Genomic DNA, 12,532 nt, shown 5'->3' with positions numbered 1-12,532 from the left:
CAAAAGAGATCTTTCTCTTCATCCTCACCAACATCTGTTGTTGCCTGAATTGTTAATTTTAGCTGACAAGTGTGAGGTGGTGTTTCATTGTGGTTTTGATTTGTATTTCCTAAAAATATTTTTTTCATTAAGTTTATTTATTTTGAAAGAGAGAGAGAGAGAGCATGAACGTGAGTGGAGGAGAGGCTGATAGAAAGGGAAAGAGGGAGAATCCCAAGTAGGCATAGCACTGTCAGAGCAGAGCCAGATGCGGGGCTTGAACTCACGAACTGTGAGATCCTGACCTGAGCCGAAATCAAGAGTTGGACATTTAACCGACTGAGCCACCCACGCGCCCCTTAACATGATGTTTTTAAGGTTCATCCACTCTGTAGCATGTACCGGTGCTCCCATTCCTTTTTATGGCTGAATAATATTCCAGTATATGGATGTAGTGTATTTTGCTTATCCATTCATCAACTGATGAACATTTGGGTTGCTTACACTTTTTGGCTGTTGGGAAGAATGCTGTTTTGAAGACAGAGGTTTGATAGGGTAAGTGATTTACTCAATGTCATGCAACTCATAGATAAAAGAGCTAAGATGCATAGGTTTAAGATGATAAAGACCTGCGATGATTCAGAGCTTGAACTTGTAACCACTATTTCATGCTGTGTCTTGGAATTCTCAAAAATCCTGCCTTCATGAAGTCTCACATCTTTGTACAACTTCTTGGGTCTAGATTAACTTGTTAGGTTATTAGTGATGAGATCCAGAATGGTTATAACTAGATAAGTGGCCCTCTCCTGCAGAATTCTGTCCTAACAACACATATTCCTGGCTGGAATTTCAACTTGTTACATATTTTCATATTATAGTCCAAAGAAGGAAGATGAGGAGAGATCCCTTAGTTTTCCCCCATTTCTTTGTCTCAATTCCAAATCCTCTACTTCTCAATGTTCAGGTTTAAAAAAAAAAAAGTAAGTTATGTAAAAGAATATCTTGTGGCTTTTCCTGAAGCTTTGGAAAGTTGAATACTTTATATCGGTTTTCCTCTTTTGTGTTGCCAAGGAACAGAAAATAAAAACAAGAAAATAAGCACCAAAAACCCCACAAAACAAAACAAAACAAAACAAAACCCCTCAAATAAACAAAAACTCCCATAAAACAAGAGAGAAATGGTTTGAGAGCCCCTGTTGTTTTATTGCCTGTGTCAATTTCTCTCTTTTTACACCATCCAACTGTGCCTTAAAGGCCTGCAGCTCCTACAAGTGAGAGGCAGCTTGGAGAACAGCAAAGAAACCAAAGAATGCACCTAGTTTTGCTCCTTAGTAGAGACTCGCTGGAGTTCCACCCGCTGTAAACAAGAATCCCAAGATGCAGAAGGGAGACATGTTATTTCTTTTCCTTCTTCCAGTTCTGGTTAGGCAGTATTTAACCATTCACTAGGAAACATACATGCTTCATTCCAGTATCAGCATCTTTTACATAATGCTTTATTAGGGAGAACCTAAAAAGGGGAACATGTTTGAGTTGAGCTGCTTGAAACAAAGCTCACTGTGCCAGCTGGTTGGAAGGAGGGCAGACTTTCCCCGGGGCACGACTTCAAGCTGGGGCAAGCAAAGGTAAAATCTTGAGTTCACATTTCCATTAAAAACAGGGATTATGATTTCGATCCTGCTGTTCAGTGTTCTCTCTCCCCTTTTTTCCCAAATGAAAATCCCCAGCCTGTAAAAAATAAAAATTAAAAAGAATCTTTCTGGCACCCTGCAGCAGAGTCACAAAGCTCAGCCATACATTTAAGCTCCTGTACCATGAATGTGCTCATAAGGCCCATGGATGCTTCCGTGTTGCTTCCTCACAGCAGTGGGTGCGAGGAGCTCTTTGTTCTAATTCCTGGGGGTGATATCATCAGGGCAAACCATATAACTTGCCAGTGTCTGAATTCTAGCTTGTGAAATGGGCAAGAGAGACCTATCCACAGGGGTTTAGGGAAACTAATTAAAGTTTATAAAGGCCTTCTTGGATTTACCTTAAAATATATGACTATGAATTCTCATTGTTATCCCCTTAGTCCCAAGGGACCTAAAGGACTTTCATGCATATGAGCTTATTTAAGCTCTGCAGCTCCCTCATGAGGCAGAAATAGACATATCTCAATACTCACATTCCATAAGGGGAAACTGAGGATTTCAGAGGTTAAGCTTAGTGCCCACATTTTTGTTACCTGACTTCTAGTGGGGTGCATTTTTCACAAATTCATATTGCACTTGAGGTAGAATCTTGGAGAAAACTTGATTTTATGATTCAGATTTGTCTCTCAAGAGAGCTGTGTGAATATTTTTACTGCCCAGTAATTTATGTAACAGGAAAAGAATGTGCCAGTATCATTGGTCCATGATGTAGTATATAAATGATAATGGAGAAAACAAACACCTTTAGAGAAAAAAATAAAGAAGAAAAAGAATTATTCAACAAAACAATTTGGAAATAGTACATTTCTGTCTAAGTCAGGCACCAATACCTACACACACACACACACACACACACACACACACACACACAGCCTTTGGGGAGTGACAAAGTATGGGTTCTATCTTTATATATAATGAAAATTACTCTCCAAATGGCAGTTTAGCTTATCTTAATGGAATATTACCAGTATATTAAAAAATTCCTATAAATTACTCAACTGGCTTTTATAATATTGGCTTATTCTATTTTAAATATCTAGGAAGTTATATTCTGCTTCTAATTGGACTTGATACAACTGGTTAGAAAAGAGTCAATTGCTCACTTTGAGGAAATACAATAACTCTTCTGGGCAATTTGGGTGCCACTTAATACATTGGATGAAGTAATTTTCTAAATGGTATCCTAGAATTAATGCACATTTGAAGAAGAGTCATTTACCCTTTTTTAGAGGTAGGTGCAGGCTTTACGATGGAATTCAATGGCTAAATCTAATTAAAACACCAGTTATATGATTTTTTTTTTTGTTTTTTTTTTTAATGCTTGATCAGTCCCAGTCTTGGCAAGTACTCTGAGTAAGCCCTTCTCTGCTAGGACTGCAGGATCCTGATGGTTGTGGTCTGTGCCATTTATAAGGTTTGGATTCAAGATTCCATTTAATGCTACTTTTTTCCTGAACAAACCATAGAATTCTAGAGTGAGTGGGGTTGTATCTCTGGGGGGGATTTGAACCGCCTTTATCTTTTCTTCTTCCCTACTCTGGGGGATCTGGTGACTATTGTACATCTCTAAGTTGGAATGAAGAGAGATTGGTTGAGGTGGTAGGTAGGTTTTCTGTGAGTTGAGGGGGAATGTTAGCACAAGGAAGTGGGGTAGCTGTGGCCCAGAATTCTATAATATGGTCTACCTTGGTATATGTTCTGTGGGTTCTTGAAAAGAATGTGTATTCTGTTGGTAGATGCAGTACTCTATGAATGTTGGTCAGATCCTGTTGGCTGATACTGTGTTTGAGTTCTTCTGTATCCTTGCTGAATTTCTAGATAGTTGTTCTGTTGATATTTGGGAGATAGGTGTTGAAGTCTCCAGCCAGAAATGTGGAATTGTCTGTTTCTCCTTTTGCTTTATCAGTTTTGCTGCAAATATTTTGCAGTTCTGTGGTTTGGTGCATACATATTTAGAATTGTTAGGCTTTCTTACAGTAATGACCCATTTATCATTACATAATAATGTCCCTTTCTGTCTCTGGTAATTTTCTTTGTTCTGAAGTCTATGTTATATGATATATTCATATAGCCATTTTTGCTTTCTTTTGACTGTTTGCATAATATATCTTTTTCCATACTTTTGTTTTCAACTTTCCAAGATCATTATATTTGATATTAATTTCTTATAAAATGTATATAGTTGGGTCATGTTTTTTAATATACTTTTCCAATCTCTTTTGTTTGGTGTATTTAGATAAATTAAATGTAATTATTCCTATGTTAGGGTTTAAGTCTCCAATTTAGTTTTTATTTTCTGTTTGCTCTTTCTGCTTTGTGTTTCTCTGTTTTCTTTTTTCATGAATTCCTGTGGGTTATTTGAACATTTTTTTTAGCATTACATCTTGTTTATCTATAGTGTTTTGAGTGTTATCGCCGTGTATAGCTTTTTTAGTAATTGCTTTGGTATTATTTTATATATATATATATATGTATATATGTGTATATATATATATACGTATATATACATACACACATATATGTATATATATACGTATATATACATACACATATATATGTGTGTGTGTGTGTGTATATATATATATATATATATATATATATATATATATATATAATTATCACAGATTACTGGTGTCAGCATTTTGTCAGCTTGAGTACAGCACAAACACCTTAGTTCTCTTTAGGTCCCTGTGCTCTTCCCATTTTATGATAGAATTGTCTGAAATATTTCTTCCACATACATTTAGAATCAAATCAGTGTTACAAGTTTTTTCTTCATTCATCAAAAATAATTTAGAAGAGTCAAGAGGAGTAGGGAAAGTCTGTTGTTTTAACCCATATTTTCCTTTAACATGTTTTTTTCCCCCCTGATGTTTCTAGATTCCTTCTTCAATTGTTTCCTTTCTGTTTAGAGAACTTTAATCATTTAAAAAAAATTTTTTTTTTCAACGTTTATTTATTTTTGGGACAGAGAGAGACAGAGCATGAACGGGGGAGGGGCAGAGAGAGAGGGAGACACAGAATTGGAAACAGGCTCCAGGCTCTGAGCCATCAGCCCAGAGCCCGACGCGGGGCTCGAACTCACGGACCGCGAGATCGTGACCTGGCTGAAGTCGGACGCTTAACCGACTGCGCCACCCAGGCGACCCTCATTTTTTAATAGTAGACATGCTCCAACAAATTCTCTTAGCTCTTATTCATCTGAGAATGCCTTGATTTCCCTATCATTCCCAAGAGATATTTTTGCTGGATAAAAGATTCTGGGTTGAGAATTATTTTCCTTAGTACTTGGAAAATGTGTTTTTCCTTGTGGTTTTCTGGTGAGATAGCTGCTGTAATTTGAATGTTTTTTTTCCTTCATAAGTAAAGTGCTGCTTCTGTCTCATTGTTTTCAAAACTTATTTTAATTTTCAGAAGTTTGACTGTTATGTGTCTTTGTGTGGATTTCTTTGCATATATTCTGTTTGTGGGTCACTCAACTCTTCTTGAATATGTAAGTTTCTATCCTTTGCCAAATTTCAGAAGTTTTCGTTCATTATTTCTTTAAATACTCTTCAGTCCCAACTTCTTTTTCCTTTTCTTCCACTCTGGTGGCAAATATTAGATTTTTATTTTTTTGGAAGTCCCAGAGATCCCTGAGCCTCTGTTCATTTATTTTGTTTCAGTCTATATTTTCTCTGTTGTTCAGATTGGGTAATTTTTATTGTTTGACTTCAAGTTCACTGATTCTTTCCTTTGTCCTCTCTATTCTGCTGTTGAGTCCACTCATTGAATTTTTTCTTTTGGTTTTTGAATTTTTCAGTTTTAAAATTTCCATTTGTTCCTTTCCTTTTTTTTTCCTTCTTTAAAAAACTGTTTTTTTTTTGTTTGTTTATTTATTTATTTAGAGAGAAAGTGTATAAGCAGGGGAGGGGCAGAGAGAGGGGGAGAGAGAGAATCCCAAGCAGGCTTCACCCAGGTGCCCCCATTTGTTCCTTTTCTGTGTCTCCTGTTCCTTTGCTGAGACTTCCTACTGATTTTTTTTTTAAGTAATTCCTCTAATTGCTTGTTGGGGTATTTTTAAGAAAGCTGTTTTAAAATCTTTGTCAGATAATTTTAACACCTCTGCCATCTTGGAGTTGGCATCTGTTGGATGTGTTTTTAAATTGTTTGACATCTTGCTGGTTCTTCATATGATGTATGATTTTTGATTGAAACCAGGATATTTTGGGTTATCTACTGTAAGACTCTGGAAGTGATTTAAACCTTCTGTCTTAGCTAGTTTCTCTGATAGTGCTCTGGCAGGGAAGGAGGTAGAGGACACCATCTCATTAGGGGGATGGGTGGGGGTAGAAGTCCAGCTTCCTCACTCAAGGTCTGCTAACACTGGAGATGGGGGATCTGTTGTTATTGCTGGGTGGGGATTGGAATTCCACCTCCTCACTAATTGTCTGCTGTTATCTCCCTGGCTGGGAGGAGGAGGGTTGTTTTGTCACTGCTTCCCACCTGGGCTTCGTTGACACCATGGAGCTTTGGGGATGTGGCTTCCTTACCAGTGGGCAGTGGTAAAAGTCTTGACTCTTCGCTAGGCCTGATCTGACACTACCCCACTGGGGAAGGTGAGGGATACTTTCTTACTGCCATGTGGTGGTGAAAGTACAGGCTTTCCTGATACCATGAGAGAGGTTCTCATTACACCTCGTGGGGATGAAAGCCCCACTTCCCTACTGGACCTTTTTTCACACCATCTTGGCAAGATGGATATTGGATATTGGCTTTGTTCCATCCTCTTGAGGGCAGAAGTCTAGATTCCCACTTGGACTTTGCTGGTATGAGTGAGGGTGGGGCCACATGTCTTTTGTGTGCATGTGTGTGTGCATGTGTGTGTTTGTGTGTGATGTTTGGCTGCTGTAGAGAAGTTATTGTCTAAAAGTTATATTTTGCTAGGCTGCTTCTCTCCTGGTCTTTTGGCTAGAGAGAACAGGCTTTGCTACAGGCTATTTTTTGTCTGTGCCCTTTGACATTTCTGAGTTGCTGGATTTTCAGTACCCAGTCTGTGTGGATAAAAGAAAACTCAGGATGTTCATTACCAAGTTGTTCCTCAGATCATGAAATCTACCTGCTCCTTTATACCTTTTGGAGACTTCTTATGTTTGTTTTATAATGTCTGGGGTTTTTCACTGTCCTTATGGGGGGAATAGGAAATGTGTATATATACATCATCTTTCTATGGATCATAGACTTTGTAAACTATAAGAAACCTAGAAAATATTTAACATTGTACTTGTAGTCCACAATATTGTATTGCACACTTAAAAATGTGTTAAGAGGGTAGATCTCATGTTAAGTATTCTTACTACACACTCCAAAAGATATTTAAGTCCATTCCCATATGTTCCAGATGGACTTCTGTACCTTGTATTCTTAAGACTACCTCGTTAGCTGTTGGCAGAAAACTAGACTAAGAGAGAGGTGTCCTACTTTTTAGCTTTTGTTATTCGTGTTGCACTGTCCTGCCTCATGTTTAGCTACTAAAAAGTTATTTTTGAAACATGAGAGGACCACATCAAGCAATTTCTATTCCTCCTCCTTTCTCCCACAAAATGCCCCCCAAAACAAGTAGGAACCAAACAAAAAAAGTAGAACAAGCTAATAATATGAAAAGTAGTGGCTAAAAGAGAAAAGTAAGTACTCTGGAGCAACAGGGTATAGCTCATTAATTAGACCCTATGTCCCTTTGGTTAAGCCAGTATGTTAAAAACAACAAAACAAAAGCAAACCCTGAGAATTTTTCCTAACACATGTGCTCTTTTATAAGACATGTTTTTTTTTTTTTTTCAGTGTGAGTTTGTTAACATAGCATGATGAAAAAGTTTTGGGTTGTGTGTGAGTTCCCTCTCCCACCCCCATTCTATTAATATTTTGAAGTGATCAGGGGCAGACTTTCTCACAAAGAGAAAACCTAGGTGATACATAAAATACCTATGAAAAAAGTTGCACATCTTACAAATGTATCTTCTCTGAGTGCAAATATGAGTGAGGTTATTGGCTTCAACAACAACTATGTTTCCTAAAAGATGAAGGCCTTTGTTAAATCTGGGAGTACAGATGGAGATACTATAAGGACATTATTTTCTGTGTTAAAATTGATTGTTAAAAAAGGCTATAAAATAGATCAAAATTTTAATTTTGATGAAGTTGGTCTCTTAAGGACCCACATCTGAAAGGGTAAGAGAAATTCCCAAGATTTAAGGAACAATTATGATGTTGGATGTAAATGCTGTTAAATCAGAAACTGTAAAGTCTAAGATTTTGTCCTACTTGCAAGCTAGCAAGTTAGTTTGCCACAGAATGTGTGTGTGTGTATGTGTATGTGTATGTGTGTGTCCTATGTAAACACACACACACACACACACACACACACACACATGTCCAGAAGAACACAAGACCCATGGGTCAGGGACACACACAGATAGCTTATTGCTCACAGTGAAAATAGTGAGAGTAGAATCTTGCATCACTTCCCCAACTCCAATTTCCCACAGGGAAATGCAAATTAAGGCCAGATACTTCCTGCACATAGAGTGAGTTTTCGTCACAGGAAACAAATCCCACATTTAGGAGACTGTGAGCTTTTATCAGGGTTGCTAATGACCTGCCTGTCATCTTTTCTGGAAAGCTATTACTCTTATCCTTGGAACATAAGCAAATGTCCGTGGGGAAGAGAAACAAGACTTTTCGAATGTTGAAAATCTTTGGGGAAGGAGGTATTCTCTTTCTTAGGTTTGTTCTCCAATCTTCCTTGAACAAAAGCCTATTACTGACCTGTGCTCAGAAAGCATAGGCTGCATAAAAAAGTAAAGAGTTCAAGAAGAATGGTCTCCCAACAGATTGCAGTAGGTATTTAACTGTGGCTAGTATTTTTATTTGGATTGGTATTGTTTGTGTTAGTACTCTGCTGATAGAGTTACACAGGTTTTCAGTGAACTGTTCCAAATGTATTTTCTCCCCATAAACTTTCTAATTTTTAATACAAAGTTTACAGAAAATAAAATTTATCAGGAATACATAATCACATTATAGCAGTGATGTCTATTACCTTCAAAATGGAAAGAAGACAACTGAGTGGATTTATTTTTTCCTTCCTCTGATGGGAGGTATTGGAATGAGGAGAGAAGAGTAAGTGGAAGAAATGTGAGGAGTAGGGTCCGGGGTTTCACATGAATCAGAGAGGCACTCTAAAACCTGAGGATGTCCATTCATTTGGAGGTACACATACAGTGAATATAGTAAAGCTTAAGCTTTAGAGTCTCTCATTTACGTAAATCCTTTCAAATGACACAGAGGGCCCTCACATTGTATTTTCACATTATCTTGTGTTTTTGTAAACTTTGCAAAATGAAGATATTTTGACCGCAGCCAGGTAAGGGAGCTGTTTTTTTCTACTCTGGCTTCTCCTTGTGTTGGGTGGCCAGTGGTATTTTTTTGTAAATTAGCTAAGGGTAAGTTGAGCTGGAGATACAGTGATTAGACTTGATGAGGTATATTTAAGTAGTTTGCAGTTCTATTCCTGAATATTAAGTTGTTGTTAGCTGGACCAATGTAGAAATTTAGAAACTGCCTCCAGAAAAGCTTCTACCTTGTGCCCTGCAAGTCCAACTGGAGTCATTTAGAAACAACTGCAAAGCCAGAGGCTGAATAATGATATGACAGTGTCCTATGGTACCTGGCGCTGGAAACATGTACGTGCTACAGGAGAAACCAGGTATGAAAAATTTGGAATCAGGAGCCAGAAATTAGAAACACTTCCAAATATGACATCTTACATGTCACATTGAAAGAACTTAGATAGTGAATCTCAAATTTGATAGTATTCCCTCGAACTTATATATTACCAAGAATTTATTGTGAAGATAAAAGAAATTATCCATAATAAAACTATCAATAATAAAAGCAAATTTTGATAAATATGCTAGCAGAAACTAGGTTATCTTTCTAGTCTCACCACAGAAAGTGATTTTACAAACTGTGGTCATATTGAAAGTTAAATGAAAGATTGTGGCCAAAAATGTAGGGAAAAAAGTGTTATAGAAGTGTGTATATGGTTAATTATTAACTGTAATTCTGGATTGTATGATTTTTGTGGTATTTGCCATCTTTTTAACATTTACAATATTGTGGTATCCTTTCTCACTCTGAGTAAAAGTTCATATGCATATCTGATTTTGTCCTGCAACTGTGTGTTCTTGTCCTTAAAGAGTGTCCCTCAAATTGTATAAACTTTATGACCACAAGTCGTAGATCTACCCTTGATCATATGCATGGTATCACCTCATGACCTAGATTCCCTTCCCTGAATAGATGAAGTGAACACTCTCAAAAGGGAGAGTGGAGCCCTTGTATTCTTCAAGAGACTGTACATAGCATCAGTAGAGGTCTTTATTTTTTCTTTTTCTTTCTTTTTTTTTTACTCACCCCCCACCTGCCGTGACTCAGTCTATGGTTGAATATGAGATATCCATCTCTCAAATAATAGTTGAGAGAGAAAACAAACAGCAACCCATACTATATCTGGGAAAAATTATTGGGATAAAGCAGCTCAGTCTGAGTAAGGAAAGCATGAGAAGAAATGACAGCGCGATTGTGAATACGTACTTCAGCAACAACAAAAGCAGGCATGAACAAAAGCTCAAAAGAACAAACTATGAATCCAGTCTGGGAGGTACAAATGACCTGGAACAAAAGAAATTTCTCACAAATTGTCTGTGTTACTTGGTAATGTAGTAAAAATGGCAGTCATGTAACATCTCTGGGAAGCGATGATAGATAATGTAATGAGGATGCTCTAGAAAAAGTAAAACAAACTGAGGGAGAAACTAAGATATCACAGAAACAATAAAGTGGTTAGAAACATCAGGGAACAGATTAGCATAGGTGAAAACAAAAATACTGATTTAGACATAAGGCTTGAGATAGCCATATTGAATTAAGACAAATAGGAATAAGATATTTAAGTAATTAAACAGAAAGTAAAAGAGAGACAATAAATCCATTGCAAAGATGACTGATATCCCTGATATAATATAACCTAACCAATGGAACTATAAATGTATTCAGAGATTGATATAGTAGAAGAAAATTACTATGAAATAAAGAAAGAACTGAATAAGTTGGACAAGACTATTGTATCCTAATAAAATAGGATAGCAAAAATAAAAAAAAGTAATCGACATCAGACATAGCCTAATTAGGTTGAACTTTAGGAATAAAGAGAGAATTCTTAAGGCATTAAGGTGGAAAAAGAACATCATATAAAAAGAGAAAAATGACATGTTGCCTTCAAGTTTTCTTTTAGAATAGCAATAAGTACCATATTGGAAAGAGGGTGATCTAATATTATAACACTGAGACAAGTTGTTTTCAAGTAGAAAGCAAAACATACGTTCTCAGTAGTATATCATATATTTCAGGCAATGAAGCACTCATGAGCCCTTTCTAAAAAAACCAACTTGATGAGATTAGAGAAAGAGAACAAAATAAAAATACCTGTGGAAAGCAGAATAAGGTACCATCTCCCCAGATGTCCATGTCTTAATCCCCAGAACCTGTGAATATATTACCTTATGTGGTGAAAGGGACTTTGTAGATGCAGTTAAGGATCACGAGAGCAGGAGCTAATCTTGGATTCCTAGTGGTCCTAATGTGATTGCAACTTTCCCTATAAGAGAATGAGGGAGGTGGGGCACCTGGGTGGCTCAGTGAGTTAAGCATCTGACTCTTGATTTCAGCTCAGGTCATGATCCCACCATTGTGAGATCGAGCCCTGCATTGGGCTCTGAGCTGAGCTTGGAGCCTGCTTGCTCTCTCTCTCTCTCTCTCTCTCTCTCTCTCTCCCTCAAAATAAATAAATGAAAAAAAAGAGAGAAAGAAGGAGGCAACAAGGTCAGAATCAGAGAGGTACTTGAAGTTACTGTATTATAGGTTTTGAGGATGGAGGAAGGGGCCATGAGCTAAGGAATGAAGACAGCCTTTAGAAGCTGGAAAAAGTGATGAGACAGGTTTTCTACTAGAGCTTTCAAGAGGAATGTCACCCTGCCAACACCTTGACTTTAGCCCAGTGAAATCCATTTTGCATTTACAACATTCAGGACTGTAAGATCACAAATTTGTGTTGTTTTAAGCTTTAAGTGTATGGTAATTTGTTATAGTAGCAATAGGAAACTAAAGTACTACCAACCAGCCGAATAAAAACAAAAAGAGAAGGAAATCTCCCAGAATTCAGGAATGGAGATACCACAGTAAAAGGGACTTGCTGTGAACACTGAATGGCTTTGAATACAGAACTAAGACAAACTAACTCTGGGAAATTATGGTTTAGAGTAGGCAATAAATGTATAGTCTATTAATGGATTAGTTGAGATATTAGCTAGAATGCAGTTAGAATGCTATAAAAAGAAACCTAAAAATGAATTGCTTTAATGAAATGGAAATGTATTTCATTTTCATGTGAAAGCCTGGGTAGGTAATCCAGGGCTGGTTTGGAGGCTGAGGATATTGGGCTGCAGGCTTCTACTGCTTTGTTGTTCTGCCCCATCATTAGCATGTGGCTTTCATCTCATATTCCCACATGGATGTTCCAGCCATCACCATCATGTCTGCATTCTACCCTTTGGAAGTGTGGGAAAGGGACCTCGGCAAGGGCCTGTGTCTTCTCTGGAAAGACATGGTGTAGAAGTTATATATATATCACTCCTCCAGTATTTTGTTGCCCAGAATCTTGTCGGATGGCCACACCTACCTGTAAAGGAGGCGGGGAAATGTTGTCTTTAGCAGGGATGTCTTGTGCTCAACTAAAACTTACAATAAAAGTGGGAAACAGA

The 12,532-nt window shown here is 37.4% G+C and overlaps 1 long non-coding RNA gene across 1 annotated transcript; it reads right to left on the bottom strand.

Moving 5' to 3' along the window:
* Window positions 1-1,262: 1,262 nt before the first annotated feature.
* Window positions 1,263-11,422, bottom strand: LOC123384557. Its single transcript, XR_006595832.1, has 3 exons — window positions 11,273-11,422; window positions 2,207-2,415; window positions 1,263-1,707 (listed from the first exon to the last, which is right to left on the bottom strand). It is a non-coding gene; the product is annotated as an uncharacterized LOC123384557 (long non-coding RNA).
* Between the last annotated feature and the right edge of the window lie 1,110 nt (window positions 11,423-12,532).

The sequence above is a fragment of the Felis catus genome, chromosome A3 (genome assembly GCF_018350175.1).
Source record: "Felis catus isolate Fca126 chromosome A3, F.catus_Fca126_mat1.0, whole genome shotgun sequence".
Taxonomy (NCBI): domain Eukaryota; kingdom Metazoa; phylum Chordata; class Mammalia; order Carnivora; family Felidae; genus Felis; species Felis catus.
The sequence above is the reverse complement of the archived record's forward strand: the minus strand, read 5'-3'. Positions and strand labels throughout refer to the sequence as shown.